Source organism: Aethalodelphis obliquidens, unplaced genomic scaffold (genome assembly GCF_003676395.1).
Source record: "Aethalodelphis obliquidens isolate GAN/ISIS:26980383/991018 unplaced genomic scaffold, ASM367639v1 scaffold5, whole genome shotgun sequence".
Classification (NCBI taxonomy): Eukaryota; Metazoa; Chordata; class Mammalia; order Artiodactyla; family Delphinidae; genus Aethalodelphis; species Aethalodelphis obliquidens.
This window is the reverse complement of record NW_020837949.1, coordinates 55,000,123-55,027,325: the sequence shown is the minus strand read 5'-3', so window position 1 is coordinate 55,027,325 and position 27,203 is coordinate 55,000,123. Positions and strand designations below refer to the sequence as shown.

At 40.3% G+C, this 27,203-nt stretch overlaps 1 protein-coding gene across 1 annotated transcript in view; it reads left to right on the top strand.

Moving 5' to 3' along the window:
• MTERF1 (mitochondrial transcription termination factor 1) overlaps nt 1–27,203 on the top strand; it is a 508,137-nt gene that overhangs the window by 85,380 nt on the left and 395,554 nt on the right. The gene's annotated exons all lie outside the window — the stretch shown is intronic.

Sequence of the window (27,203 nt, the reverse complement as noted above, 5' to 3'; positions counted from 1 at the left end):
TCTGATCTCAGCCAATTTGCTATCCAGTGGGGGAGATCAGACATACATGCAATTATGGTATAGCTATAGCAGGATGTGATAAGTATTTGAACAAAATGTTATGGGAACATAAAGAAGGATGAGATTCATTCCAACTCGGGGGTGGTGTAGGGTGATGGAGAGAGATAGGGCAAGGAAGAGGGGACATGTGAGATCTTCTTTTGAGGTTTACTAAACAAGACAAGGTTACGACTGTTCAACTGAAGAAAGTATCTGCTAGATAACTCATTCATTTGCCATTTAGTCTTTATCTTCATTCTTTCTAGAGTAAGTTTCTTTTTAGTTTCAAGAATCCTGAAAACCAGAAGTCAGAGAGGTTTACATTTTTACAACTAATTGCTGAGACATGCAACTGATGATGACCTAGAGGTGATAACCTAGGAGTGTAATGAGAATAGCTGAAGTTTTTATCACTTTGCATTGTCCAGCCTTGAGATGGAGAATCAGAGCAAGCCTTTGTTGGGAATGTCTTATATAATCCCTTGTTCTCCTTTGCTCTTCAACTCTTTCGGCAGAAGTAGAACCAACTCTCACACTACTTAGCATCACGGAGAACTTTCTTGGTATATGGGTAGTGTACATTTCCTAATTTGTAGCTGAATGAAAGGTGAACTTAATGCACATAAAGTACTTGGAAAAGGATTGGTTTTGAAAAACTTCTGAAAATTATTTATCTCTTACTAAATGCTTTCAATGCTGCTGGCACCTAGGGATATGGGAATTGTCCCCTCTTATACTCATTTTATGAGGAATGTAAACACTCAGAAATATGCATATATGTATATAATGGCTTTTCTATGTATAGTTTATGTTCACAACTATAATTTATGTTCCAACTAAGACTGTCTGGATGGGGAATTTATTCTCATCCTCTACTATTTGCCTTCTTCCATCTAACCTTATTCAATAAACATAGAGAATTAAATGTGTACTTGATTTGTGGAACAAAATAAGTGAAAGACAAAAGTTTTCTCAAACTTTCCCTCAAGTGGTTTAAAAATTGTCATTGATTTTAAGTCCTGAATTGAAGTTCTTTTGTTATTTATATGTGGGTATATGTACTCACACACACACACACACACACACACGCACACAAATACACAGTAATCCGAAAGATAAGGCGTACATGAGCTTACAAGAAAATAACAACTCAAAGTTGATAATATTATGACTATCAAAAGTAGTGGTGCATCTGTGGAGTAGTTTTGCATTCTATTTGTTTCACAGTTAATCACCTTTGGGAAGTCCTTTTTACTTGGATACATCAAGAACAAGAGGTTGCTTGATTCTTGGTTCCTTAGAGAGTTAGACTGTTTGGCCAGAGTTATGGAAAAGGGATTGTGTCACAAGTGAAGTTATGGTTTCAGGACTGCTTCCAAATATTCCTGCTTTGGTTATAGGAGTAAAGAGCTGAGGATTCTTGAAGCAGTCTTTTTGGTCAAACAATTTAACAGACTGTGGGTCTAGTGCCAGTGATTCCATTTCTAAAGGATTTTCCTTTGAAGTGTTGGTTCCTCAATGTGTTTTTCCAGCCAAACATATGCCTGTGATTTGAAATCAGCTTAAGAATTTTCTTTCACACTTTAGTGTTCATGTTTTGTTTGCTGGCATTAAGTGATGCAAAATAAACTTGTCTGGCTGATTTTGCCACTAATGGTAATTCTCATGGATGGAGTTTAGTTGTCTCTGACTCTAGATAACACTCGAAATTTATTTTTTCCATAAATTTATTTCTGGGAAAGGGTTAAAGGAAAATATGCTCAAGCTTGCATATACTTTGCATTTCTCTTCTAGAGTTTCCTAGAAAATTATTTATTTGTTAACCATTGTCTTAGTAATTTAAAGTTTTTACTCTGCCAGGGATATAGGTGTTATTCTTGACCATGATCATATTTGGCTCATGGCTTGAAACTCTACTCATTAGATTAATTCCCCTTAAGAATTCATTGAACATGGGCAAGCAAAAGATTGAAAACATTGAGATCCATATGTTTCCTGTTTTATTCTGGAGAGGAGAGACTGTGTATGATAAGACATTGTGTTCAGAGAGGGTATATTGCCTATTATTCTGTTGGTTTTGTGAATGGTCACTGGGATCCAAATGTTGGAGGCTGGAGAAAGGAGGCTAAAGTCAGACTGTTAGCTCATTTTCTTATTATTTCTAATTATTTTCTAATTATTCTTAATTGTGATGGGATCTCTTAGGAAGGAACCAAAGGAAGACTTAATGTTCTTAATGTCCTTGGCTTCAAAAGTAGATCTTAGAGACCTTTCTAAAGCCCTCTTCTCTTGATGACTAAGTATGGGAAATCCTTTAATTTAGTCACACACTGCTATGGACTGGATGTTTGTGTCTATTTTCCATCCCCTCCCAAACCCCATTTCAAATGTTGAAGCCCTACTCTTCAATGTGGTGGCATTTAGAGATGGAGCTTTGGTAAGTAATTAGGTCATGAGGGTGGAGCTCTCATGAATGGGATTAGTGCCTTTAAGAAGAGACAGAAGAGAGATGATCTGTCTCTGCCATGTGAGGATTCAGCAAGAAGGCAGCCATCTGCAAACCAGGAAGAGGGATCTCACCAGACACCTTGATCTTGGACTTCCCAGTCTCCAGAACTGTGACAAATAAGTATGTATTGTTTAAGCCACCTGGTCTATGGCATTTTTTTATAGCAGTCTGAACAAAGACACACTAATTTCAGGTGAATTCAACGTTCAAATAACAAAAACACCAATCAGAGCTTATGTATAAAAAGATTATGAGTTATTTGGGTACTACCTGTTTTAAAATTCACACCTGGTTGTTTTAGTTGGTGCTGTTTCTTGGACTAAGGTGACTTCTCAGAATACCTCCTTGTCCAGGTCTTTTTTTTACACTCACCTAAATGAGGTGATTCTAACAATTTGTGGCTCCCGTGATAGGTGGCACCTTGTTTCTTTCTTGTCATGAAATCACTGTTGGTCTTGTGGACATTCATTGGATTCAAATGCTGGAGGCTGGAGAAACAGGCCATAGTAGGAGCAGGTATGTCACACTCAGGAGACCTACTTATCTTGAGGAATCTACTAAGTTCTCATTTCTTCTCAGTGGATCCTCACTGTGCTCAATGGACCCATTGACATATGAAACCAAGATGACAGATAAACTATTATGGATTCCTCCAGTTCATCACATGTTGGCTCAAATTAGTAGCTTTGTCCACTTCTCTAGGCTCAAAGCTTGGAAGGCTAGGACTTTCAGACTTATCACAGTCATGATGGGTACTTCTAAACATATAGTGTGTACCTACACATATGAGTTTCAATAGTTCATAAAGCTGATATTTTGGAAGAAAACTAGATTTGTTTTCTCCATTTTCTTCTTTTTTGACTTCCTGTTATCTCATCTTTCTTTTCAGCTAAATCAGATCTCCATTCCACCTACCCTCCTTTCTAAAGACAACCAGTTGCCATGATTGTCAAATTTGGTGTAGAGGTTCCTTCTACAAGAGGTTGTCTTAATTTATGACATTCATTCATTGAACACACATTTTTTGGTAACAACTGTGTGCTAAGCTTTATGTGAAGAGGTAATCAGATAATGATAAATACGTTATGAATTTTGCCCTCAGATAGCTCATAATCTAGGGAGAGACATGGCATATTAATAACTAACTCTGTTATAATATATAAAATGATATATTAATAACACAAATAAAGTGCTATAGGGACTCAGAGGAGCTTTGTCCTTTCTTGCCTGGTACTTGTCTTTCTGTTGGGTGACTGGTACCTGGCAAGGCTACCCATGGGAGACAACATATGAAGCATATCCAGACTATGGTATGTTACTATAGTAACTATAGCCTCAACTTTGAAAGATTGAGAGTGAGCCCTATCACGGTGACCCATCCTGGAAAGTATATTTTTGTTTCCTATCTACTAATTACAACTTCAGAGTCACTATGTGGCATTATATTATAATAGTAACAGAAATATTGTATCATATGTTATGTTATGTTATGTTATGTTGTGTTATGTTATATCACATCCTAAGAAAAAACGAGAAAGGAAAGAAGATGTTAACTGAGGCTTGGGATATGGCCACTAAACAAATTTTTCTTTCTCTACTAATGCCTACTTCTTTACAGCAGAGACTTTGAAGGAAACTAGTTTAAGAAACATGGAGCTGGAAAAAGGAGAAAAAGAAAAAGAAAGAGGACGTTATGGTTCTAGAATTTCCATATAGGACATGCTTGTGGTGGTTGTTAGGAAAGAGGTACAGGGAAATTTCCCGTAGTATTTGAATAACCAACCCAGTGGTTTACTTAGAATTGTGTGTTTATTTGGGGTGGCTTGGAATGGGCTATTGAATATTATGGTGGGGTAGCTCTCAAGTCATTCCTTGGTATTTCCACTGGTGATAAATTGCTCAAAAAAAAAAAAGGGCAAATACTTTTATTAGTAGGTAATTTATTAAGAAGCATTTTCATACAAAGGACCTTTACCCAATTTTAGCATTGAAGGCCTGGTATAGAACTTTAGAAAGTTCTGACATGAAGATTTGTTGAAAGGAACTGCACTTGACTCCAAAAGAATGCAATATCTTATCTCTGATATAATTTAAATAAACGAGTTTATGTAGTTAAAGGAAATAATTTCTCTAACCTCTGGGGAACAGAATAAGGTTGTGCCTAAACAACACTACAATTGTCCTCCTGTCTTACTAGCCCACTACCTGCTCCATGCTTTTTGTCTTAGTGCCTGCAGTGCCGGGGGCAAAAATAAATATTCCAGGGGCCAGTGCATTTGGAGCCCTCCTGAAAGCCAGCTGGTTAGATGAATCATTAAGTGTTTCTCTACTCAGCCTGCTCAGCATTGCATTGCCCTGGATCATATCCACATTCCTACCTTTGGCTCTAAACTGGAGTTAGGATTTGCTTATTCCTTTTGGCATATTTTCATATCGTGAGAACATTTTGTGATATGTCCATCTCCACAGCTATCTAAATAAGAGCAGACTTATGGGGAGTGTGGCCAAGAGTTCACTTAAGATCCTTCACAGGCTCCTGCTGGCCTCTTCCAGATTGGCAGCCACAAATGAGGTTAATTATGAATGTATCAAATATGGTAGAGTGGTCTGGTCATACCTTACACCTGGGAGTGTTGAGTCCTGCTTTGAATCAAAGGCCTGGTACAGTTTTGGTGACTTGGGCTTTGAATCGTGTTGACTTGTCAGGGGGACAAGTCAACAAATCTTAGCTAAATAGTTTGTGGTATATATTAGGAATGTTAGATAAGGCAGTTCCATGTAACTCCTATCATCGTGCATTCTTGGATTGAAAATAAGCCAGTCTCTCATCAGTTTGGAGAGAAAGCCTTAGAACTGGCCCTTTGAACACTGTAAGAATGAAAATGATATGTGGAGACACTTTGAAGAGTACCTCTCTATACTCTGACTTGGTAATATAAAAAATGTGAAGGATCTAGATGCTTGCTATAAAATACAAGTGGGAACCAAACCGCATTTATAACAGCTGAAGATTTCTGACATTTCCCAGATGGTTACCTAAGTAATTGAAATTATAACTGCTTTAATTTGATGTCTCAATGTATACTCTGTAAGTCATTATGGAACCCATGACATTCCCAGTCTGCAATCAATAGCAATATATATATTTTTTCTTCCATTGTTGCTTTTAACAAGTTTTCTTTGTCTTTAATTCTTGTCAATTTGTTTTTTTAAATTTTTTAAAATTATTTTTATTTTTAACATCTTTATTGGAGTATAATTGCTTTACAATGGTGTGTTAGTTTCTGCTTTATAACAAAGTGAATCAGTTATACATATACATATGTTACCATATCTCTTCCCTCTTGCGTCTCCCTCCCTCCCACCCTCCCTATCCCACCCCTTCAGGCGGTCACAAAGCACCGAGCTGATCTCCCTGTGCTATGCGGCTGCTTCCCACTAGCTATCTACCTTATATTTGGTAGTGTATATATGTCCATGCCTCTCTCTCGCTTTGTCACAGCTTACCCTTCCCTCTCCCTATATCCTCAAGTCCATTCTCTAGTAGGTCTGTGTCTTTATTCCTGTCTTACCCCTAGGTTCTTCATGACATTTTTTTCCTTAAATTCCATATATATGTGTTAGCATACGGTATTTGTCTTTCTCTTTCTGACTTACTTCACTCTGTATGACAGACTCTAGGTCTATCCACCTCATGACAAATAGCTCAATTTCATTTCTTTTTATGGCTGAGTAATATTCCATTGTATATATGTGCCACATCTTCTTTATCCATTCATCCGATGAGGCACACTTAGGTTGTTCCCATCTCCGGGCTGTTGTAAATAGAGCTGCAATGAACATTTTGGTACATGACTCTTTTTTTTTTTTTTTAACATCTTTATTGGGGTATAATTGCTTTACAATGGTGTGTTAGTTTCTGCTTTAGAACAAAGTGAATCAGTTATACATATACATATGTTCCCATATCTCTTCCCTCTTGCGTCTCCCTCCCTCCCATCCCCCCATCCCACCCCTCCAGGTGGTCACAAAGCACCGAGCCGATATCCCTGTGCCATGCGGCTGCTTCCCACTAGCTATCTACCTTACGTTTGTTAGTACGTATATGTCCATGACTCTCTCTCGCCCTGTCACAGCTCACCCTTCCCCCTCCCCATATCCTCAAGTCTGTTCTCCAGTAGGTCTGTGTCTTTATTCCTGTCTTACCCCTAGGTTCTTCATGACATTTTTTTCCCTTAAATTCCATATATATGTGTTAGCATACGGTATTTGTCTTTTTCCTTCTGACTTACTTCACTCTGTATGACAGACTCTAGGTCTATCCACCTCATTACAAATAGCTCAATTTCGTTTCTTTTTATGGCTGAGTAATATTCCATTGTATATATGTGCCACAACTTCTTTATCCATTCAGCTGATGATGGGCACTTAGGTTGTTTCCATCTCCGGGCTATTGTAAATAGAGCTGCAATGAACATTTTGGTACATGACTCTTTTTGAATTTTGGTTTTCTCAGAGTATATGCCCAGTAGTGGAATTGCTGGGTCATATGTTAGTTCTGTTTGTAGTTTTCTAAGGAACCTCCATACTGTTCTCCATAGTGGCTGAACCAATTCATATTCCCACCAGCAGTGCAAGAGTGCTCCCTTTTCTCCACACCCTGTCCAGCATTTATTGTTTCTAGATTTTTTGATGATGGCAATTCTGACTGGTGTGAGATGATATCTCATTGTAGGTTTGATTTGCATTTCTCTAATGATTAATGATGTTGAGCATTCTTTCATGTGTTTGTTGGCAGTCTGTATATCTTCTTTGGAGAAATGTCTGTTTAGGTCTTCTGCCCATTTTTGGATTGGGTTCTTTGTTTTTTTGTTATTGAGCTGCATGAGCTGCTTGTAAATTTTGGAGATTAATCCTTTGTCAGTTCCTTCATTTGCAAATATTTTCTCCCATTCTGAGGGTTGTCTTTTGGTCTTGTTTATGGTTTCCTTTGCTGTGCAAAAGCTTTGAAGTTTCATTAGGTTCCATTTGTTTATTTTTGTTTTTATTTCCATTACTCTAGGAGGTGGGTCAGAAAGGATCTTGCTATGATTTATGTCATAGAGTGTTCTGCCTATGTTTTCCTCTAAGAGTTTGATAGTTTCTGGCCTTATATTTAGGTCTTTAATCCATTTTGAGCTTATTTTTGTGTATGGTGTTAGGGAGTGTTCTAATCTCATACTTTTACATGTACCTGTCCAGTTTTCCCAGCACCACTTATTGAAGAGGCTGTCCTTTCTCCACTGTACATTCCTGCCTCCTTTATCAAAGATAAGGTGACCATATGTGTGTGGGTTTATCTCTGGGCTTTCTATCCTATTCCATTGATCTATCTTTCTGTTTTTGTGCCAGTACCATACTATCTTGATTACTGTAGCTTTGTAGTATTGTCTGAAGTCAGGGAGCCTGATTCCTGCAGCTCCGTTTTTCGTTCTCAAGATTGCTTTGGCTCTTCGGGGTCTTTTGTGTTTCCATGCAAATTGTGAAATTTTTTGTTCTAGTTCTGTAAAAAATGCCAGTGGTAGTTTGATAGGGATTGCATTGAATCTGTAGATCGCTTTGGGTAGTAGAGTCATTTTCACAATGTTGATTCTTCCAATCCAAGAACATGGTATATCTCTCCATCTATTTGTATCATCTTTAATTTCTTTCATCAGTGTCTTATAATTTTCTGCATACAGGTCTTTTGTATCCTAAGGTAGGTTTATTCCTAGATATTTTATTCTTTTTGTTGCAATGGTAAATGAGAGTGTTTTGATTTCACTTTCAGATGTTTCATCATTAGTGTATAGGAATGCCAGAGATTTATGTGCATTAATTTTGTATTCTGCTACTTTACCAAATTCATTGATTAGCTCTAGTAATTTTCTGGTAGCATCTTTAGGATTCTCTATGTATAGTATCTTGTCATCTGCAAACAGTGACAGCTTTACTTTTTCTTTTCTGATTTGGATTCCTTTTATTTCCTTTTCTTCTCTGATTGCTGTGGCTAAAACTTCCAAAACTATGTTGAATAAGAGTGGTGAGAGTGGGCAACCTTGTCTTGTTCCTGATCTTAGTGGAAATGCTTTCAGTTTTTCACCATTGAGGACGATGTTGGCTGTGGGTTTGTCATATATGGCCTATATTATGTTGAGGAAAGTTCCCTCTATGCCTAGTTTCTGGAGGGTTTTTATCATAAATGGGTGTTGAAATTTGTCAAAAGCTTTCTCTGCATTTATTGAGATGATCATATGGTTTTTCTCCTTCAATTTGTTAATATGGTGTATCACGTTGATTGATTTGTGTATATTGAAGAATCCTTGCATTCCTGGAATAAACCCCACTTGATCATGATGTATGATCCGTTTAATGTGCTGTTGGATTCTGTTTGCTCGTATTTTGTTGAGGATTTTTGCATCTGTGTTCATTAGTGATATTGGCCTGTAGTTTTCTTTCTTTGTGACATCCTTGTCTGGTTTTGGTATCAGGGTGATGGTGGCCTCATAGAATGAGTTTGGGAGTGTTCCTCCCTCTGCTATATTTTGGAAGAGTTTGAGAAGGATAGGTGTTAGCTCTTCTGTAAATGTTTTATAGAATTCGCCTGTGAAGCCAACTGGTCCTGGGCTTTTGTTTGTTGGAAGAGTTTTAATCACTGTTTCAATTTCAGTGCTTGTGATTGGTCTGTTCATATTTTCTATTTCTTCCTGATTCAGTCTTGGCTGGTTGTGCCTTTCTAAGAATTTGTCCATTTCTTCCAGGTTGTCCATTTTATTGGCATAGAGTTGCTTGTAGTAATCTCTCATGATCTTTCGCATTTCTGCAGTGTCAGTTGTTACTTCTCCTATTTCATTTCTAATTCTATTGATTTAAGTCTTCTCCCCTTTTTTCTTGATGAGTCTGGCTAATGGTTTATCAATTTTGTTTATCGTCTCAAAGAACCAGCTTTTGGTTTTATTGATCTTTGCTATCGTTTCCTTCATTTCTTTTCCATTTATTTCTGATCTGATTTTTATGATTTGTTTCCTTCTGCTAACTTTGGGGTTTTTTTGTTCTTCTTTCTCTAATTGCTTTAGGTGCAAGGTTAGGTTGTTTATTCGAGATGTTTCCTGTTTCTTAAGGTGGGATTGTATTGCTATAAAATTCCCTCTTAGAACTGCTTTTGCTGCATCCCATAGATTTTGGGTCGTTGTGTCTCCTTTGTCATTTGTTTCTAGGTATTTTTTAATTTCCTCTTCGATTCTTCAGTGATCACTTCGTTATTAAATAGTGTATCATTTAGCCTCCATGTGTTTATATTTTTTACAGATCTTTTCCTGTAATTGATATCTAGTCTCATAGCATTGTGGTCGGAAAAGATACTTGATACTATTTCAATTTTCTTAAATTTACCAAGGCTTGATTTGTGACCCAAGATAGGATCTATCCTGGAGAATGTTCCATGAGCACTTGAGAAGAATGTGTATTCTGTTGTTTTTGCATGGAATGTCCTATAAATATCAATTAAGGCTATCTTGTTTAATGTACCATTTAAAGCTTGTGTTTCCTTATTTATTTTCATTTTGGATGATCTGTCCATTGCTGAAAGTGGGGTGTTAAAGTCCCCTACTATGAATGTGTTACTGTCGATATCCCCTTTTATGGCTGTTAGTATTTGCCTTATGTATTGAGGTGCTCCTATGTTGGGTGCATAAATATTTACAATTGTTATATCTTCTTGGATCAATCCCTTGATCATTATGTAGTGTCCTTCTTTGTCTCTTCTAATAGTCTTTATTTTAAAGTCTATTTTGTCTGATATGACAATCGCTACTCCAGCTTTCATTTGGTTTCCATTTGCATGAAATATCTTTTTCCATTCCCTTACTTTCAGTCTGTATGTGTCTCTAGGTCTGAAGTGGGTCTCTTGTAGACAGCAAATATATGGGTCTTGTTTTTGTATCCATTCAGCCAATCTGTGTGTTTTGGTGGGAGCATTTAGTCCATTTACATTTAAGGTAATTATCGATATGTACGTTCCTATTCCCATTTTCTTAATTGTTTTGGGTTCATTATTGTAGGTCTTTTCCTCTTCTTGTGTTTCTTGCCTAGAGAAGTGCCTTTAGCAGTTGTTGTAAAGCTGGTTTGGTGGTGGTGAACTCTCTCAGCTTTTGCTTGTCTGTAAAGGTTTTAATTTCTCCATCAAATCTGAATGAGATCCTGGCTGGGTAGAGTAATCTTGGTTACAGGTTTTCTCCTTCATCACTTTAAATATGTCCTGCCAGGCTCTTCTGGCTTGCAGAGTTTGTGCTGAAAGATCAGCTGTTAACCTTATGGGGATTCCCTTGTGTGTTATTTGTTGTTTTTCCCTTGCTGCTTTTAATATGCTTTCTTTGTATATAATTTTTGACAGTTTGATTAATATGTGTCTTTGTGTGTTTCTCCTTGGATTTATCCTGTATGGCACTCTCTGTGCTTCCTGGACTTCATTAACTATTTCCTTTCCCATATTAGGGAAGTTTTCAACTATAATCTCTTCAAATATTGTCTCAGTCCCTTTCTTTTTCTCTTCTTCTTCTGGAACCCGTATAATTCGAATGTTGGTGCGTTTAATGTTGTCCCAGAGGTCTCTGAGACTGTCCTCAGTTCTTTTCATTCTTTTTTCTTTATTCTGCTCTGCAGTAGTTATTTCCACTATTTTATCTTCCAGGTCACTTATCTGTTCTTCTGCCTCAGTCATTCTGCTATTGATCCCATGTAGAGTATTTTTCATTTCATTTATTGTGTTGTTCATTGTTGTTTGTTTCATCTTTAGTTCTTCTAGGTCCTTGTTAAATGTTTGTTGCATTTTGTCTATTCTATTTCCAAGATTTTGGATCATCTTTACTATCATTATTCTGAGTTCTTTTTCAGGTAGACTGCGTATTTCCTCTTCATTTGTTTCGTCTGGTGGGTGTTTATTTTGGTCCTTCATCTGCTGTGTGTTTTCTGTCGTCTCATTTTGCTTAACTTACTGTGTTTGAGGTGTCCTTTTTGCAGGCTGCAGGTTCGTAGTTCCCATTGTGTTTGGTGTCTGTCCCAAGTGGCTAAGGTTGGTTCAGTGGGTTGTGTAGGCTTCGTGGTGGAGGGGACTTGTGCCTGTGTTCTGGTGGATGAGTCTGGATCTTGTCTTTCTGGTGGGCAGGTGCACGTCTGGTGGTGTGTTTAGGGGTGTCTGTGGCCTTATTATGATTTTAGGTAGCCTCTCTGCTAATGGGTGGGGTTGTGTTCCTGTCTTGCTAGTTGTTTGGCATAGGAAGTCCAGCACTGTAGCTTGCTGGTCATTGAGTGAAGCTGGGTGCTGGTGTTGAGATGGAGATCTCTGGGAGATTTTCACCGTTTGATATTATGTGGAGCTGGGAGGTCTCTTGTGGACCAGTGTCCTTAAGTTGGCTCTCCCACCTCTGAGGCACAGCAGTGACTCCTGGCTGCAGCACCAAGAGCCTTTCATCCACATGGCTCAGAATAAAAGGGAGAAAAACTAGAAAGAAAGAATTAATAGAAGTAGAAAGAAAGAAAGAAGGCAGGGAGGGAGGGAGGAAGGAAGGAAAGAAGGAAGGAAGGAAGAAAAGAAAGAAGATAAATAAAATAAACTAATATAAAATATAATAAAATTATTAAAAAAATAATTAAGAGAAAAAAAAAAAAACGGACGGATAGAACCCTAGGACAAATGGTGGGAGCAAAGCTATACAGACAATATCTCACACAGAAGCATACACATACACACTCACAAAAAGAGGAAAAGAGGAAAAAATCATAAAGCTTCCTCTCAAAGTCCACCTCCTTAATTTGGGATGATTTGTTGTGTATTCATGTATTCCACAGATGCAGGGTACATCAAGTTGATTGTGGAGCTTTAATCCGCTGCTTCTGAGGCTGCTGGGAGAGATTTCCCTTTCTCTTTGTTCTCACAGCTCCCAGGGGCTCAGCTTTGGATTTGGCCCCGCCTGTGCGTGTAGGTCGCCGGAGGGCGTCTGTTATTCGCTCAGACAGGACGGGGTTAAAGGAGCCACTGATTCGAGGGCTCTGGCTCACTCAGGCCGCGGGGGAGGGAGGGGCACGCAGTGCATGGGGAGCCTGCGGCGGCAGAGGCCGGCGTGATGTCGCACCAGCCTGAGGCGCACCGTGTGTTCTTCCGGGAGAGTTGTTCCTGGATCCCGGGACCCTGGCAGTGGCGGGCTGCACAGGCTCCCCGGAAGGGGGGTGTGGATAGCGACCTGTGCTCGCACGTAGGCTTCTTGGTGGCGGCAGCAGCAGCCTTAGCGTCTCATGCCCCGTCTCTGGGGTCCGTGCTTTTAGCCGCGGCTCGCGCCTGTCTCTGGAGCTCCTTTAAGCAGCTTTCTTAATCCCCTCCCCTTGCGCACCAGGAAACAAAGAGGGAAGAAAAAGTCTCTTGCCTCTTCGGCAGGTCCAGACTTTCCCCCGGACTCCCTCCCGGGTAGCCGTGGCGCACTAACCCCCTGCAGGCTGTGTTCACGCCGCCAACCCCAGCCATCTCCCGGCATTCCGACCGAAGCCCTAGCCTCAACTCCCAGCCCTGCCTGCCCCGGCGGGTGAGCAGACAAGCCTCGGCCTGGTGAGTGCCTCGGCACCGATCCTCGTGCGGGAATCTCTCCGCTTTGCCCTCCGCACCCCTGTTGCTGTGCTCTCCTCCGTGGCTCCGAAGGTTCTCCCTCCGCCACACGCAGTCTCCGCCCGCGAAAGGGCTTCCTAGTGTGTGGAAACCTTTCCTCCTTCACAGCTCCCTCCCAGAGGTGCAGGTCCCGTCCCTATCCTTTTGTCTCTGTTTATTCTTTTTTCTTTTGCCCTACCCAGGTACGTGGGGGGGTTTCTTGCCTTTTGGGAGGTCTGAGGTCTTCTGCCAGCGTTCAGTAGGTGTTCTGTAGGAGTTCTTCCACGTGTAGATGTATTTCTGGTGTATCTGTGGGGAGGAAGGTGATCTCTGCGTCTTACTCTTCCGCCATCTTCCCGGAAGCCGCCAATAACAATATTAAGAAAGAACGAAAAGGATTAACTGTTAGCATTGATAAACATTTAATTAATGCCCATAAAAAAGCAAATGCTTGCATGCACATGATTTTCAGGTTTTTATAGAGCAAATCTCCAAAGAACCACATGCTACTTACAAACTAAAGTTAGAAAGTTTTCCAGGGACCAGTCATCTATTTTATATCTTCCGTAAAATCTATGATGATTTCACCAGAACCTTTGGAGAACACAAAATGATGTGTCATAAGTAATCTTAATCCTTAATTAATAATGAAAGAGTAATAGTCAAATGGTTTTGCTCTTATTCAACTATTATGTTATAGCCAGTTAATAGCACCTTACAAACAGGTAAAATTTCCAGCCTTCAATTATGAATGACTTTGAAATATGGTTTTGTTTTTTAATGCTGGATCACTGCTATGCTTTGCCAGCTGCAGAGCTCAATTTTGAGTTTCTAAGGAAGAGCAAATATACCCATTATGCATTGCCACTTTGGATGCAGGTTTTTGCGAATTCGATTCTTAAGTTTTCAAGTAATGGCTGATGTCTGCTCACATGGTAAGGATTCATTGTTTGGCTTTACTCCGTGGGAATGGAAATTGGTTGTCAAGTACATCCTTACTATTTATAATTTTGTTTCACATCAGAAAGGGATGGATATGCAACTTGTGTATTTCACTTGATGATGTGTATTTACCCTTTGGAGGTAGGTCTATTCATAGGAGAATAACTTCAGTTTAGTTGTAAAAAACAAATGACGTCTCCAATAACTGGATAATTAGCAATAATTGAATACCCCAAAGCACTGTTCATTTTATATTTTACTTCTTTTTGAGAACTTGGACACTTCCAGGTGTCGTCCAGGTGGAATCTTGTAATAAGAAATTTCTACTATGCTTCTAAATTGAGCTTTCTCAGAATTTAGGAGTACATGATACTATTTGAACGTGATTTTGCCTTCTCAGCAAGACAACTATTGGGACTTAAATGGGACTTCAGACTGAACCTCAAGTGTCTCTCCTCTCCCTACTCCTATAGAACCTATTTTGCAATCAAATATATGATGTTAAATTTATCACTATAATAACCTCAGAACATTGGAATAGGTTGGGTTGTTTTTTGTTTTCTTTTGTTTTTTGAATGGGTTCTTAAGGGAGGTTGTGGAGATGTTCAAGAGCTTAGACAACTTTTGGTCTTAGATGATTGAGATGTTCAATTGCTTAAAAGTAGATGATCTCTAGAGATTCTTTCTTGTGCTATGATGTTAACACTATACGTGAAGCTGTTCTTCGGAGATAAGAAAATTTAAGATAATTAGCTAAAATGTTATTTTATTGCTCAACAACACTCAGGTTCTCTGTAGCTCTGAAATGTTTTATCCACTTTCCTGATCATTCTGTTCCTGGATTGTGTTAAGCAGGACTGTCATTCTCATTGCTGAACTCCCTGCTGTAACCCTGGTTTTAGACAATGACATACACCAGAGCATTCTATCTAATATTGAAAAAAAATATTTTTGAAAGGATGATTCAGAGTTAGAAGGGAAGTTAGCAAAAAAGTGTCGATTTTCCTAATTGAAAATGGAATGCACATTGATTGTATAAGATTTCAAAAAGTATGAATAATAAAACAACTCTCACTTGTAAGACTTGTGTTAACTAAACTTCTGTTAGACAAAATTAATTGAAATATATGGACAATCTCTCAGCTCAAATTATGAGTATTACATTACATATATATATTGTAACCTACATATGACCACCTCAGTTGGGTGGTCCTGTGGACTTAGAATATACACTTTCCTCTCCTAATACATGGGTTTGCCCTTCTATCCCTTATCTTCTTCCTCCACTTTCTTCTTGAAGTCACAAACTTCACTGTTGCTCTTGCAATTATCCCTTCCCAAGCCTGTTCCTGTCTGGCATGGCAGTCAGGGATTATTAGCTAGCACATTGGGGCAAAGTCTGTAGAAGAAGAATTTGCGGGGTGGAGAGGTCAGTGGAATGAGAAGAGAGGGGTACAGCTTCTCTAGACACTGTTTTTCATTCCCTTCCATTCTTATATCCCATTGTAGTCACATTTTCAATTACTATCTATAGTAAATGTCTCTCAGACCTATATTTTTATCTTCTATTTCTCTGAAACTTCCAGATGTCTTCTGGGCATTTCCACCTAAATTCCCAAGCTCCTGAAACATGATATGCAATATTTCATCTCCCTTGCCAATCTGAGTTTTCCTTTTAACTTCCCACTTGTGTTAATAGTAGCACAGTTAAATTAGTTACTGGCTTTGAAGTCTGGCAACTATTTTTCACTGGCCATTTTTCTCTCATTTGTCCATATCCAAATAGTTCTTAAATCGTATCTATTCTTCCTTATCAACATCTCTTTGATTTGCTCACTTCTTTCTATTCCTGTGGTGACCCCCCTAAAGTCTGAGTCCTAACTATAGCTTTCAACAGCCTTCTAAGTGGTTTCCCTACTTCTAGTTTCTCTTCCTTCTAAATGGTCTAGTAAACTGCCACAAAGCTCATTGTATGGCTTAATTTAGTGGCTCTTCGTTACCCATTCAATAAAGTACTTACCCTTCAGCTTAGCATACACAATTGTCCACAGTCTGACCCAAACTCACAATATCAATGTAATTTTCCTTTTTTTTTTCCTATACTGGAGACTGGTAGTGAAACAAAGACTTACCAAAAAGAAAAACAAACTCAGAGAATTTGTAATTTGTATCTGTATAAGAAGAAACACAAGAAGAAAAAATGATTCATGAGGAAGCACAAATTATAGGAAGGAATGAAGATCACCAGAACAAGTGAATATAAAGAACACTGACTAAAGTAACAATATTTAAAATGTCTCTTGTGTTTTATAACATGTAGTAGTAAAATATATGGCAAGAGTAGCACAAGGGCAGGAGGGAGGAAAGGAGTTAAACTATTCTAAGGTTGGTGCATTATTAAAGACATGGTAAAAGTGTGAATTTAGCTCATAATCATTCAAGAATTATGAAAATGATGTTCAGACAGCTGATGTGTCTTCTACAGGACAGGGAGTTACTGATAAAAACTCCTTAGGACCACTTTTACTTCAGGAATTAGATGGTTTCTTTTTCGTGGTAAATCATGATGGAAACATTGTATTTGTATCAGAAAATATCACAACACCTACAATGTAAGCAAGAACACTTGGTTAATGCAAATGTCTACAATATCTTTCATGAAGAAGGCAAAATTTTCTTAAAAACTTACAGGAATTTACAGTTAATTGACTTGTCTGAAAAAACAAGACTCAGAGAGAAAAAACTCATATATTTATTTATTTATATATATATATATATATTTGCCATACGCGGGCCTCTCACTGTTGTGGCCTCTCCCATGGCGGAGCACAGGCTCTGGACACGCAGGCTCAGCGGCCATGGCTCACGGGCCCAGCCGCTCCGTGGCACATGGGATCTTCCCAGACTGGGGCATGAACCTGTGTCCCCTGCATCAGCAGGTGGACTCTCAACCACTGTGCCACCAGGGAATCCCCTCCCCTTCACTTGTTAGGTGTGGTGGGTTTTTACCTTGCTCCTTCATCTGCTATGTGTTTCTCTGTCTTCTCATTTTGCTTAACTTACTGTGTTTGGGGTCTCCTTTTCGCAGGCTGCAGGTTTGTAGTTCCCGTTGTTTTTGGTGTCTGTCCGCAGTGGCTAAGGTTGGTTCAGTGGGTTGTGTAGGCTTCCTGGTGGAGGGGAATAGTGCCTGTGTTCTGGTGGATGAGTCTGGATCTTGTCTTTCTGGTGGGCAGGTGCACGTCTGGTGGTGAGTTTTGGGGTGTCTGTGGCCTTATTATGATTTTAGGCAGCCTCTCTGCTAATGGTTGGGGTTATGTTCCTGTCTTCCTAGTTGTTTGGCATAGGGTGTCCAGCACTCTAGCTTGCTGGTCGTTGAGTGGAGCTGGGTCTTGGCTTTGAGATGGAGATCTCTGGGAGACTTTTGCCGTTTGATATTATGTGGAGCTGTGAGGTCTCTTGTGGACCAGTGTCCTTATCTTGGCTCTCCCACCTCAGAGGCACAGCCTTGATGCCTGGCTGGAGCACCAAGAGCCTGTCATCCACACGGCTCAGAATAAAAGGAGAAAAAAAAGAAAGAAAGAAGAAGGTAATATAAAATAAAATAAAGTAAAATAAAATAAAGTTATTGAAATGAAAAATAATTATTAAGAAAAATTTAAGTAATTAAAAAAAAAAGACGAGAGCAACCAAACCAATAAACAAATCCACCAATGATAACAACTGCTAAAAACTATACTAAAACAAAACAAAACAAAAAAAGCGTACAGACAGAACCCTAGGACAAATGGTAAAAGCAAAGCTCTACAGACAGAATCACACACAGAAGCATACACATACACACACACACAAAGAGAAAAAGGAAAAAAAAAATATATCGTTGCACCCAAAGTCCACCTTCTCGATTTGGGATGATTCGTTGTCTATTCAGTTATTGCACAGATGCAGGGTACATCAAGTTATTTGTGGAGATTTAATCCGCTGCTCTTGAGGCTGCTGGGAGAGATTTCCCTTTCTCTTCTTTGTTTGCACAGCTCCCGGGGTTCACCTTTGGATCTCGACCCGCCTCTGCATGTAGGTCGCCTGAGGGCGTCTGTTCTTCGCTGAGACAGGACGGGGTTAAAGGAGCAGCTACTTCGTGGGCTCTGGCTTACTCAGGCTGGGGGGAGGGAGGGGTATGGATGCGGGGCGAGCCTGCGGCGGCAGAGGCCAGCGTGACTGCAATAGCCTGAGGCGCGCCATATGCTCTTCCGGGGAAGTTGTCCCTGGATCACAGGACCCTGGCAGTGGCGGGCTGCACAGGCTCCCGGGGTGAGAGGTGTGGATAGTGACCTGTGCTTGCTCACAGGCCTCTTGGTGGCGGCAGCAGTAGCCTTAGTGTCTCATGCCTGTTTCTGGGGTCCACGCTGATAGCCGTGGCTCGCGCCCGTCTCTGGAGCTCCTTTAAGCAGCAGTCTTAATCCCCTCTCCTCATGCACCAGGAAACAAAGAGGCAAGAAAAACTCTCTTGACTCTTTGGCAGCTCCAGAATTTTTCCCGGACTCCTTCCCGGGTAGCTGTGGCACACTGGCCCCTTCAGGCTGTGTTCACGCAGCCAACCCCAGTCCTCTCCCTGGGATCCGACCAAAGCCGGAGCCTCAGCTCTGAAACCCCACCTTTCCCGGCGGGTGAGCAGACAAGCCTCTCGGGCTGGTGAGTGCTGGTCGGCCCCAATCCTCTGTGCGGGAATCTCTCCGCTTTGCCCTCCGCACCCCTGTTGCTGCGCTCTCCTCCAGGGCTCTGAAGCTTCCCCCCTCCGCCCCTCCGCAGTCTCTGCCCGCGAAGGGGCTTCTAGTGTGTGGAAACCTTTCCTCCTTCACAGCTCCCTCCCACTGGTGCAGGTCCCATCCCTATTCTTTTGTCTCTGTTTTTCCTTTTTTCTTTTGACCTACCCAGGTACGTGGGGAGTTTCTTGCCTTCTGGGAGGTCCGAGGTCTTCTGCCAGCATTCGGTAGGTATTCTGTAGGAGGTGTTCCACATGTAGATGTATTTTTGATGTATTTGTTGGGAGGAAGGTGATCCCCACATCTTACTCTTCCGCCATCTTGAAGCTCCCGATCATATGGTGTTTATTCTTCAATTTGTTAATATGGTGTATCACATTGATTGATTTACATATATTGAAGAATCCTTGCATCCCTGGGATAAATCCCACTTGATCATGGTGTATGATCCTTTTAATGTTGTTGTTGGGTTCTGTTTGCTAGTATTTTGTTGAGGATTTTTGCAGCTATATTCATCAGTAATATCAGGCTGTAATTTTATTTTTTTGTAGTATCTCTGTCTGGTTTTGGTATCAGGGTGATGGTGGCCTCACAGAATGAGTTTGGGATTGTTCCTTCCTCTGCAACTTTTTGGACGAGTTTGAGAAGGATGGGTATTAGCTCTTATCTAAATATTTGATAGAATACACCTGTGAAGCCATCTGGTCCTGGACTTTTGTTTGTTGGAAGATTTTTTTTTTTTTGTGGTACACGGGCCTCTCACTGTTGTGGCCTCTCACGTTGCGGAACACAGGCTCTGGACGCGCAGGCTCAGCAGCCATGGTTCACGGGCCCAGTCACTCCGCGGAATGTGGGATCTTCCCAAACCGGGGCACGAACCCGTGTCCCCTGCATCGGCAGGTGGACTCTCAACCACTGCGCCACCAGGGAAGCCCTTGTTGGAAGATTTTTAATCACTGTTTCAATTTCATTACTTGTGATTGGTCTGTTCATATTTTCTATTTCTTCCTGGTTCAGTCTTGGAAGGTTATACCTTTCTAAGAATTTGTCCATTTCTTCTAGGTTGTCCATTTTATTAGCATAGTGTTGCTTGGAGTAGTCTCTTAGGATGCGTTGTATTTCTGCGGTGTCTGTTGTAACTTCTCCTTTTTCATTTCTAATTTTATTGATTTGAGTCCTCTCCCTCTTTTTCTTGATGAGTCTGGGTAATGGTTTATCAATCTTGTTTATCTTCTCAAAGAACCAGCTTTTAGTTTTATTGATTTTTGCTATTGTTTTCTTTGTTTCTGTTTCATTTATTTCTGCTCTGATCCCTATTATTTCTTTCCTTCTGCTAACTTTGCATTTTGTTTGTTCTTCTTTCTCTCGTTCCTTTAGGTGTAAGGTTAGATTGTTTATTTGAGATTTTTCTTGTTTCTTGAGGTAGGCTTGTATAGCTATAAACTTCCCTCTTAGAACTGCTTTTGCTGCATCCTATAGGTTTTGGATCGTCGTGTTTTCATTGTCATTTGTCTCTAGGTATTTTTTGATTTCCTCTTTGATTTCTTCAGTGATCTCCTGGTTATTTAGTAACGTATTGTTTAGCTTCCATGTGTTTGTGCTTTTTATGTTTTTTCCCCCTGTAATTGCTTTCTAATCTCATAGTGTTGTGGTCCAAAAAGATGCTTGATATGATTTCAATTTTCTTAAATTTACTGAGGCTTGATTTGTAACCCAAGGTGTGATCTATCCTGGAGAGTGTTCTGTGCGCACTTCAGAAGAAAGTGTAATCTGCTGTTTTTGGATGGAATATCCTATAAATATCAATTAAATCTATCTGGTCTATTGTGTCATTTAAAGCTTGTGTTTCCTTTTAATTTTCTGTTTGGATGATCTGTCCATTGGTGTAAGTGAGGTGTTAGAGTCCCCCACTATTATTGTGTTACTGTCGATTTCCTATTTTATAGCTGTTAGCAGTTGCCTTATGTATTGAGGTGCTTCTATGTTGGGTGCATATATCTTTATAATTCTTATATCTTCTTCTTGGATTGATCCCTTGATCATTGTGTAGTGTCGTTCCTTGTCTCTTGTAACATTCTTTATTTCAAAGTCTATTTTATCTGATATGAGTATGGCTACTCCATCTTTCTTTAGATTTCCATTTGCATGGAATATCTTTTTCCATCCCCTCACTTTCAGTCTGTATGTGTCCCTAGGTCTGAAGTGGGTCTCTTGTAGATAGCATATATATGGGTCTTGTTTTTGTATCCATACAGCAAGCTTGTGTCTTTTGGTTGGAGCATTTAATTCATTCACGTTTAAGGTAATTATCAATATGTATGTTCCTATGACCATTTTCTTAATTGTTTTGGTTTTGTTATTGTAGGTCTTTTCCTTCTCTTGTGTTTCCTGCGTAGAGAAGTTCCTTTAGCATTTGTTGTAGAGCTGGTTTGGTGGTGCTGAATTCTCTTAGCTTTTGCTTGTCTGTAAAGCTTTTGCATTCTGCATCGAATGTGAATGAGATCCTTGCTGGGTAGAGTAATCTTGGTTGTAGGTTCTTCCCTTTCATCACTTTAAGTATATCATTCCATTCCCTTCTGGCTTGTAGAGTTTACACTGAGAAATCAGCTGTTAATCTTGTGGGAGTTCCCTTGTATGTTGTCATTTTTCCCTTGCTGCTTTCAATAATTTTTCTTTGTCTTTAATTTTTGCCAGTTTGATTACTATGTGTCTTGGCGTGTTTCTCCTTGGGTTTATCATGCCTGCAACTCTGCGTGTCCTGGACTTGGGTGGCTATTTCCTTTCCTATGTTAGGGAAGTTTTCGACTATAATCTCTTCAAATATTTTCTCAGGTCGTTTCTCTCTCTCTTCTTCTGGGACCCCTATAATGCAAATTTTGTTACATTTAATGTTGTTCCAGAGTTCTCTTAGGCTGTCTTCATTTCTTTTCATTCTTTTTTCTTTATTCTTTTCCGCAGCTGTGAATTCCACCATTCTGTCTTCCAGGTCACTTATCCGTTCTTCTGCGTCAGTTATTCTGCTATTGACTCCTTCTAGTGTATTTTTCAATTTCAGTTATTGTATTGTTCATCTCTGTTTGTTTGTTCTTTAATTCTTCTAGTTCTTTGTTAAACATTTCTTGCATCTTCTCAATCTTTGCCTCCATTCTTTTTCCGAGGTCCTGGATCATCTTTACTATCATTATTCTGAATTCTTTTTCTGGTAGGTTTCCTATCTCCACTTCATTTAGTTGTTTTTATGGGGTTTTATCTTGTTCCTTCATCTGGTACATAACCCTGTGCCTTTTCATCTTGTCTATCTGTGAATGTGGTTTCTGTTCCACAGGCTGCAGGATTGTCATTTTTCTTGCTTCTGCTCTCTGCCCTCTGGTGGATGAGGCTATCTAAGAGGCTTGTGCAAGTTTCCTGATGGGAGGGACTGGTGGTGGGTAGAGCTGGGTATTGCTCTGGTGGGCAGAGCTTAGTAAAACCTTAATCCGCTTGTCTGCTGATGGGTGAGGCTGGGTTCCCTCCCTGTTGGTTGTTAGGCCTGAGGTGACCCAGCACTGGAGACTACCTGGCTCTTTGGTGGGGCTAATGGTGGACTCTGGGAGGGCTCACGCCAAGGAGTACTTCCCAGCACTGCTGCTGCCTGTGTCCTTTTCCCCATGGTGCACCACAGCCACACCCTGCCTCTGCAGGAGAGCCTCTAACACTAGCCGGTAGGCCTGGTTCAGTCTCTTATGGGGTCACTGCTCCTTCCCCTGGGTCCTGATGCGCACACTGGTTTGTGTGTGCCCTCCAAGAGTGGAGTCTCTGTTTCCCAAAGTCCTGTTGAAGTCCTGCAATCAAATCCCACTAGCCTTCAAAGTCTGATTCTGTAGGAATTCTTCCTCCCATTGCCAGACCCCCAGGTTGCCTGACGTGGAGCTCAGAACCTTCACTCCAGTGGGTGGACTTCTGTGGTATAAGTGTTCTCTAGTTTGTGAGTCACCCACCTGGCAGTTATGGGATTAAATTTAATTGTGATTGTGCCCCTTCTGCCATCGCATTGCGGCTTTTCCTTTGTCTTTGGATGTGGGGTATCTTTTTTGGTGAGCTCCAGTGTCTTCCTGTCAATGATTGTTCAGCAGTTAGTTGTGATTCTGGTGCTCTTGCAAGAGGGAGTGAGCGCACATCCTTCTACTCCGCCATCTTGAACCAGTCTCAAAAGCCATACATTTAATTGCTGTATGTTGTTGAAAACACCACATGATATTCTGGAAGACATAAGTACTACTGCTGAAGTGTACCAGAGATATAGAACTATGCAATGGTTTGGCGTGCCTCAGTCATGAGCTATGATGGAGGAAGGAAAAGAGATACTGCAATTTCTAGGGCAGCCACCAAATGAATAATATGTAAAACCAATAGAGGAGCTAAATATGGAATAATAAAACATACTTCTTTAATCCAAGAAATGGCAGAACAAAGGGCTAAAAAACAGATGGGAAAAATATCAAAAGATAGCCTAAACCTAATAGATCAGTAATTATATTAATGTAACTGGAGAAAACACTCCAGTGAAAAGGCAAATGTCAAACTAGACCCAACTATGGCTTAGTTATAGGAGTCATTCACTAAATAAAAGGTAACAGATAGGTTGAAAGTAAAATGACGGAAAAGGTACACCATGTAAACACTAACCAAAAGCTAGCTGCTGTGGCTACAGTATCAAAGTAGACTTTAGGCAGAAAATATTACTGGAAATAAAACTGGGTATTTCTAAATGCTGAAAGGACCAATTCACTGGGCCCTGTGTCATTTAAGATTACTGTTTCCTTAGTGTTTTTCTCTTTGGATGATCTGTCCATTGATGTAAATGGGGTATTAAAGTCCCCTACTATTATCGTGTTATTGTCAATGTCTCCCTTTATGTCTGTTAATATTTGTTTATACATTTTGGTGCTCCTGTATTAGGTGCATATATTTTTACAAATGTCATATCCTGTTCTCATATTGATCCCTTTATCATTATATAATGCCCTTCTTTGTCTTTTATTATAGATTTTTTTAGAAATTTATTATTTATTTTTGGCTGAGTTGGGTCTTCATTGCTGTGCACGGGCTTTCTCTAGTTGTGGTGAGTGGGGGCTACTCTTAGTTGCAGTGCACAGGATTCTCATTGTGGTGGCTTCTCTTGTTGCGGAGCACAGGCTCTAGGTGCACGGGCTTCAGTAGTTGTGGTGCACAGGCTCAGTAGTTGTGGCTTGTGGGCTCTAGAGCGCAGGCTCAGTAGTTGCGGCGCACGGGTTTAGTTGCTCCGCGGCATGTGGGATCTTCATGGACCAGGGCTTGAACCCGTGTCCCGTGCATTGGCAGGCGGATTCTTAACTACTGCACCATGAAGGAAGTCCCTTTTATTACAGATTTTGTTTTAAAAGTCTACTTTGTCTAATATGAGTATTGCTACCGCAGCTTTCTTCTTGTTTCCGTTTACATTGAGTATCTTTTTCTTTTCCATCACTTTCAGTCTGTGTGTGTCTGTAGCTTTGAAATGAGTCTCTTGTAGGCAGCATATAGATGGGTCTTGTTTTGTTTTTTTAACCCAATCAGCCACCCTATGTAACTACATTTAAAGTGATTATTGATAGGTGTGTACTTATTGCCATTTTGTTATTTGTTTGCTGGTTGTTTTTGTAGTTCTTCTCTGCTCTTTTCTTGTTCTTATAGTCTCTCCCCTTGTAGTTTGATGATTTTACTTAGTGATATGTTTGTGTTTTTTTTCTCTCTAGTTTTTGTATATCTAATACAGGTTTTTTATTTGAATTTGTGGTTACCATGGAGTTCATATATGTTGACCTATAACTATATGTACTTGTTTTAAACAAGTCATTTAAGTTCAAGTGCATTCTAAAAGCTACTTTTTTTCTTGCTCCCCCCATGTTTTTTGTTTTTGATGTCATATTTTACAACTTTATGTCTATCCCTTAACTCTTTGTTGTAGTTATAGTTGATTTTATTATTTTTGTCTTTTAGCTTTCATACTAGCTTATTTAAGTGTTTTATCCACAGCCTTTACTACATATTTGCCTTTACCAGTGGGATTATTTCCTTCCTATAATTTCTTATTTTTTGTGGTAGCCTTTTCTTTTTCACTTAAAGAAGACCCTTTAACACTTCTTGTAAGGTCAGTTTAGTATTGATGAACTCTTAGTTTTTGCTTGTTTGAGAAGCTCTTTATCTCTCCTTCAATTCTGAATGATAACCTTGCTGCGTAGTGTATCCTAGGTTATAGGCTTTTCCTTTCAGCCCTTTAAATATATCATGCCACTCCCATCTTGCCTGCACAATTTCTGCTGAAAAATCAGCTGATAGCCTTTTGGGGTTCCCTTGTATGTGACTCTTCGTTTTTCTCTTGCTGCCTTTAGAATTCTCTCTTTACCTTTAACTTTTGTCATTTTAATTATGATATTTCTTGGTGGGGGTCTCTTTGCGTTCATCTTGTTTGGGACTCTCTATAATTCCTGTACCTGTATATCTGTGTCCTTTGTTAGGTTTGGGAAGTTCTCAGCCATAATTTCATCAAATACATTTTCAACCCTTTTCTCTCTCTTTTCTACTTCTGGGACTCCTATAATGTGTATGTTGTTATGCTTGATGTTGTCTCAGAGGTCCCTTAAACTATTCTCATTTTTAAAAATTTGTTTTCCTTTTTGCTGTTCTGATTGGGTGATTTCCATTATTCTACTTTCCAGATTGCTTATGTGTTCTTCTATATCACCTAATCTGCTGTTAATTCCCTCTAGTGTATTTTTCATCTCAATTATTGTATTTTTCAGTTCTGACTGGTTACTCTTTATATTTTATAGTTCTTTGTTAAAATTCTCAGTGTTCAACTATTCTTTTTTTTAATCTTTATTGGAGTATAATTGCTTTACAATGGTGTATTAGTTTCTGCTTTATAACAAAGTGAATCAGTTATACATATACATATGTTCCCATATCTCTTCCCTCTTGCGTCTCCCTCCCTTCCACCCTCCCTATCCCACCCCGTGTTCAACTATTCTTTCCCCATGTTCAGTTAACATTTTATTATTATTGCTTTGAATTTTTTATCAAATAGATTATTTATCTCTGTTTCATTCGGTTTTTTTCTCAGATATTTTTTCTTGTTCTTTCATCTGAAGCATATTCCTCTGTCTTCTAATTTTGCTTGACTTTCTCTGTCTCTATAAAATTAAGTGAGACAGTTACCTTCCCCAGCCTTGAGGTCATGTCCTTTATTTGGGAGCATCCCTATGTAGTCTGCATGTGCCCAGTGGCTTTGGTGGGAGACCTGGATCTGAAGCAAGCATGGGCTGCATCTTCCTCTGGAGTGTGCCGGCAGCCACCGTCTTGGTGGGAGTTAGGGCTGGAGTTGGAGGAGCTAGAACCAGAGTCAGTTGTAAGCCAGAGCTTCTCTTATATTTAATGGCCATCAGTACCCTATCAGGGGCAGGGGATGGGGCTGAGAGGCTGGAGTAGGAGCCCTGAGAGACTTGGGTTTCTCCTGGGTGTGATGGCAGTCTCTGCATTGGTTTGGGTTGTGGCTGGGGCCTGAGGGCTTGGGACTACACTTCTGTGCTAGTTTCACTTTTTCCCCAGTGTGTGTACCTTGGTTATAGGCTAGATTAGGGCTGGAGGGGTTCATGCTATACCACAGACCTGGCCCTGCTCCCTCCCAAGTTTGCACAGGCATGCGTGCTCCTGCGTTGATAGTCTCTGCCCTGGAGCTAGCTTCACTCCCTTTGGAGTGTGTGCAGGGTAGGCAAGCTGCAAATGGCAGCCTCCACCATGGTCAGAGGCAGGGCTGGGGTCCAAGCTAGCTCTGTTTCCTCCATGTGTGTGCACTCTCATTGGCAATGGTAGCCTTTACCTTAGTGGGGAGCAGCATCAGAGCAAGAGGGTCTGGAGCAGGAACTCATCACAGGCTGGGGAGCGCACTGGGGTGGTCCTGGCAAGCAAGCCAGAGTCCCAGGCAATTTTCAATCTGCTGCCTCCATGCCGTGACTGGGAGTAAGCAAGTCTGTGTGCACTCTCTTCAAGAGCAGAGTCTCGGTTACTTATAGCCCTCCAGTAAGCCCCACAGGTTTTCAAACCAGCTAAGGGGAGTCATCCATGTGTGGCTGGGCTACCTAATGTGTGGCTTAAATCTGTTGCTTCCCAGGGAGGGTCCCCTAGCCTGTGACATTCCCCTCCTCTTCTGTGTTCCCTGCTAGGGGTGTGGATCCCAATCAGATTGCTTCTCCTCCCCTCCTACCAGACTGCATGTGAATCTTTACAGCCTTGGTTGTAGAAGAGC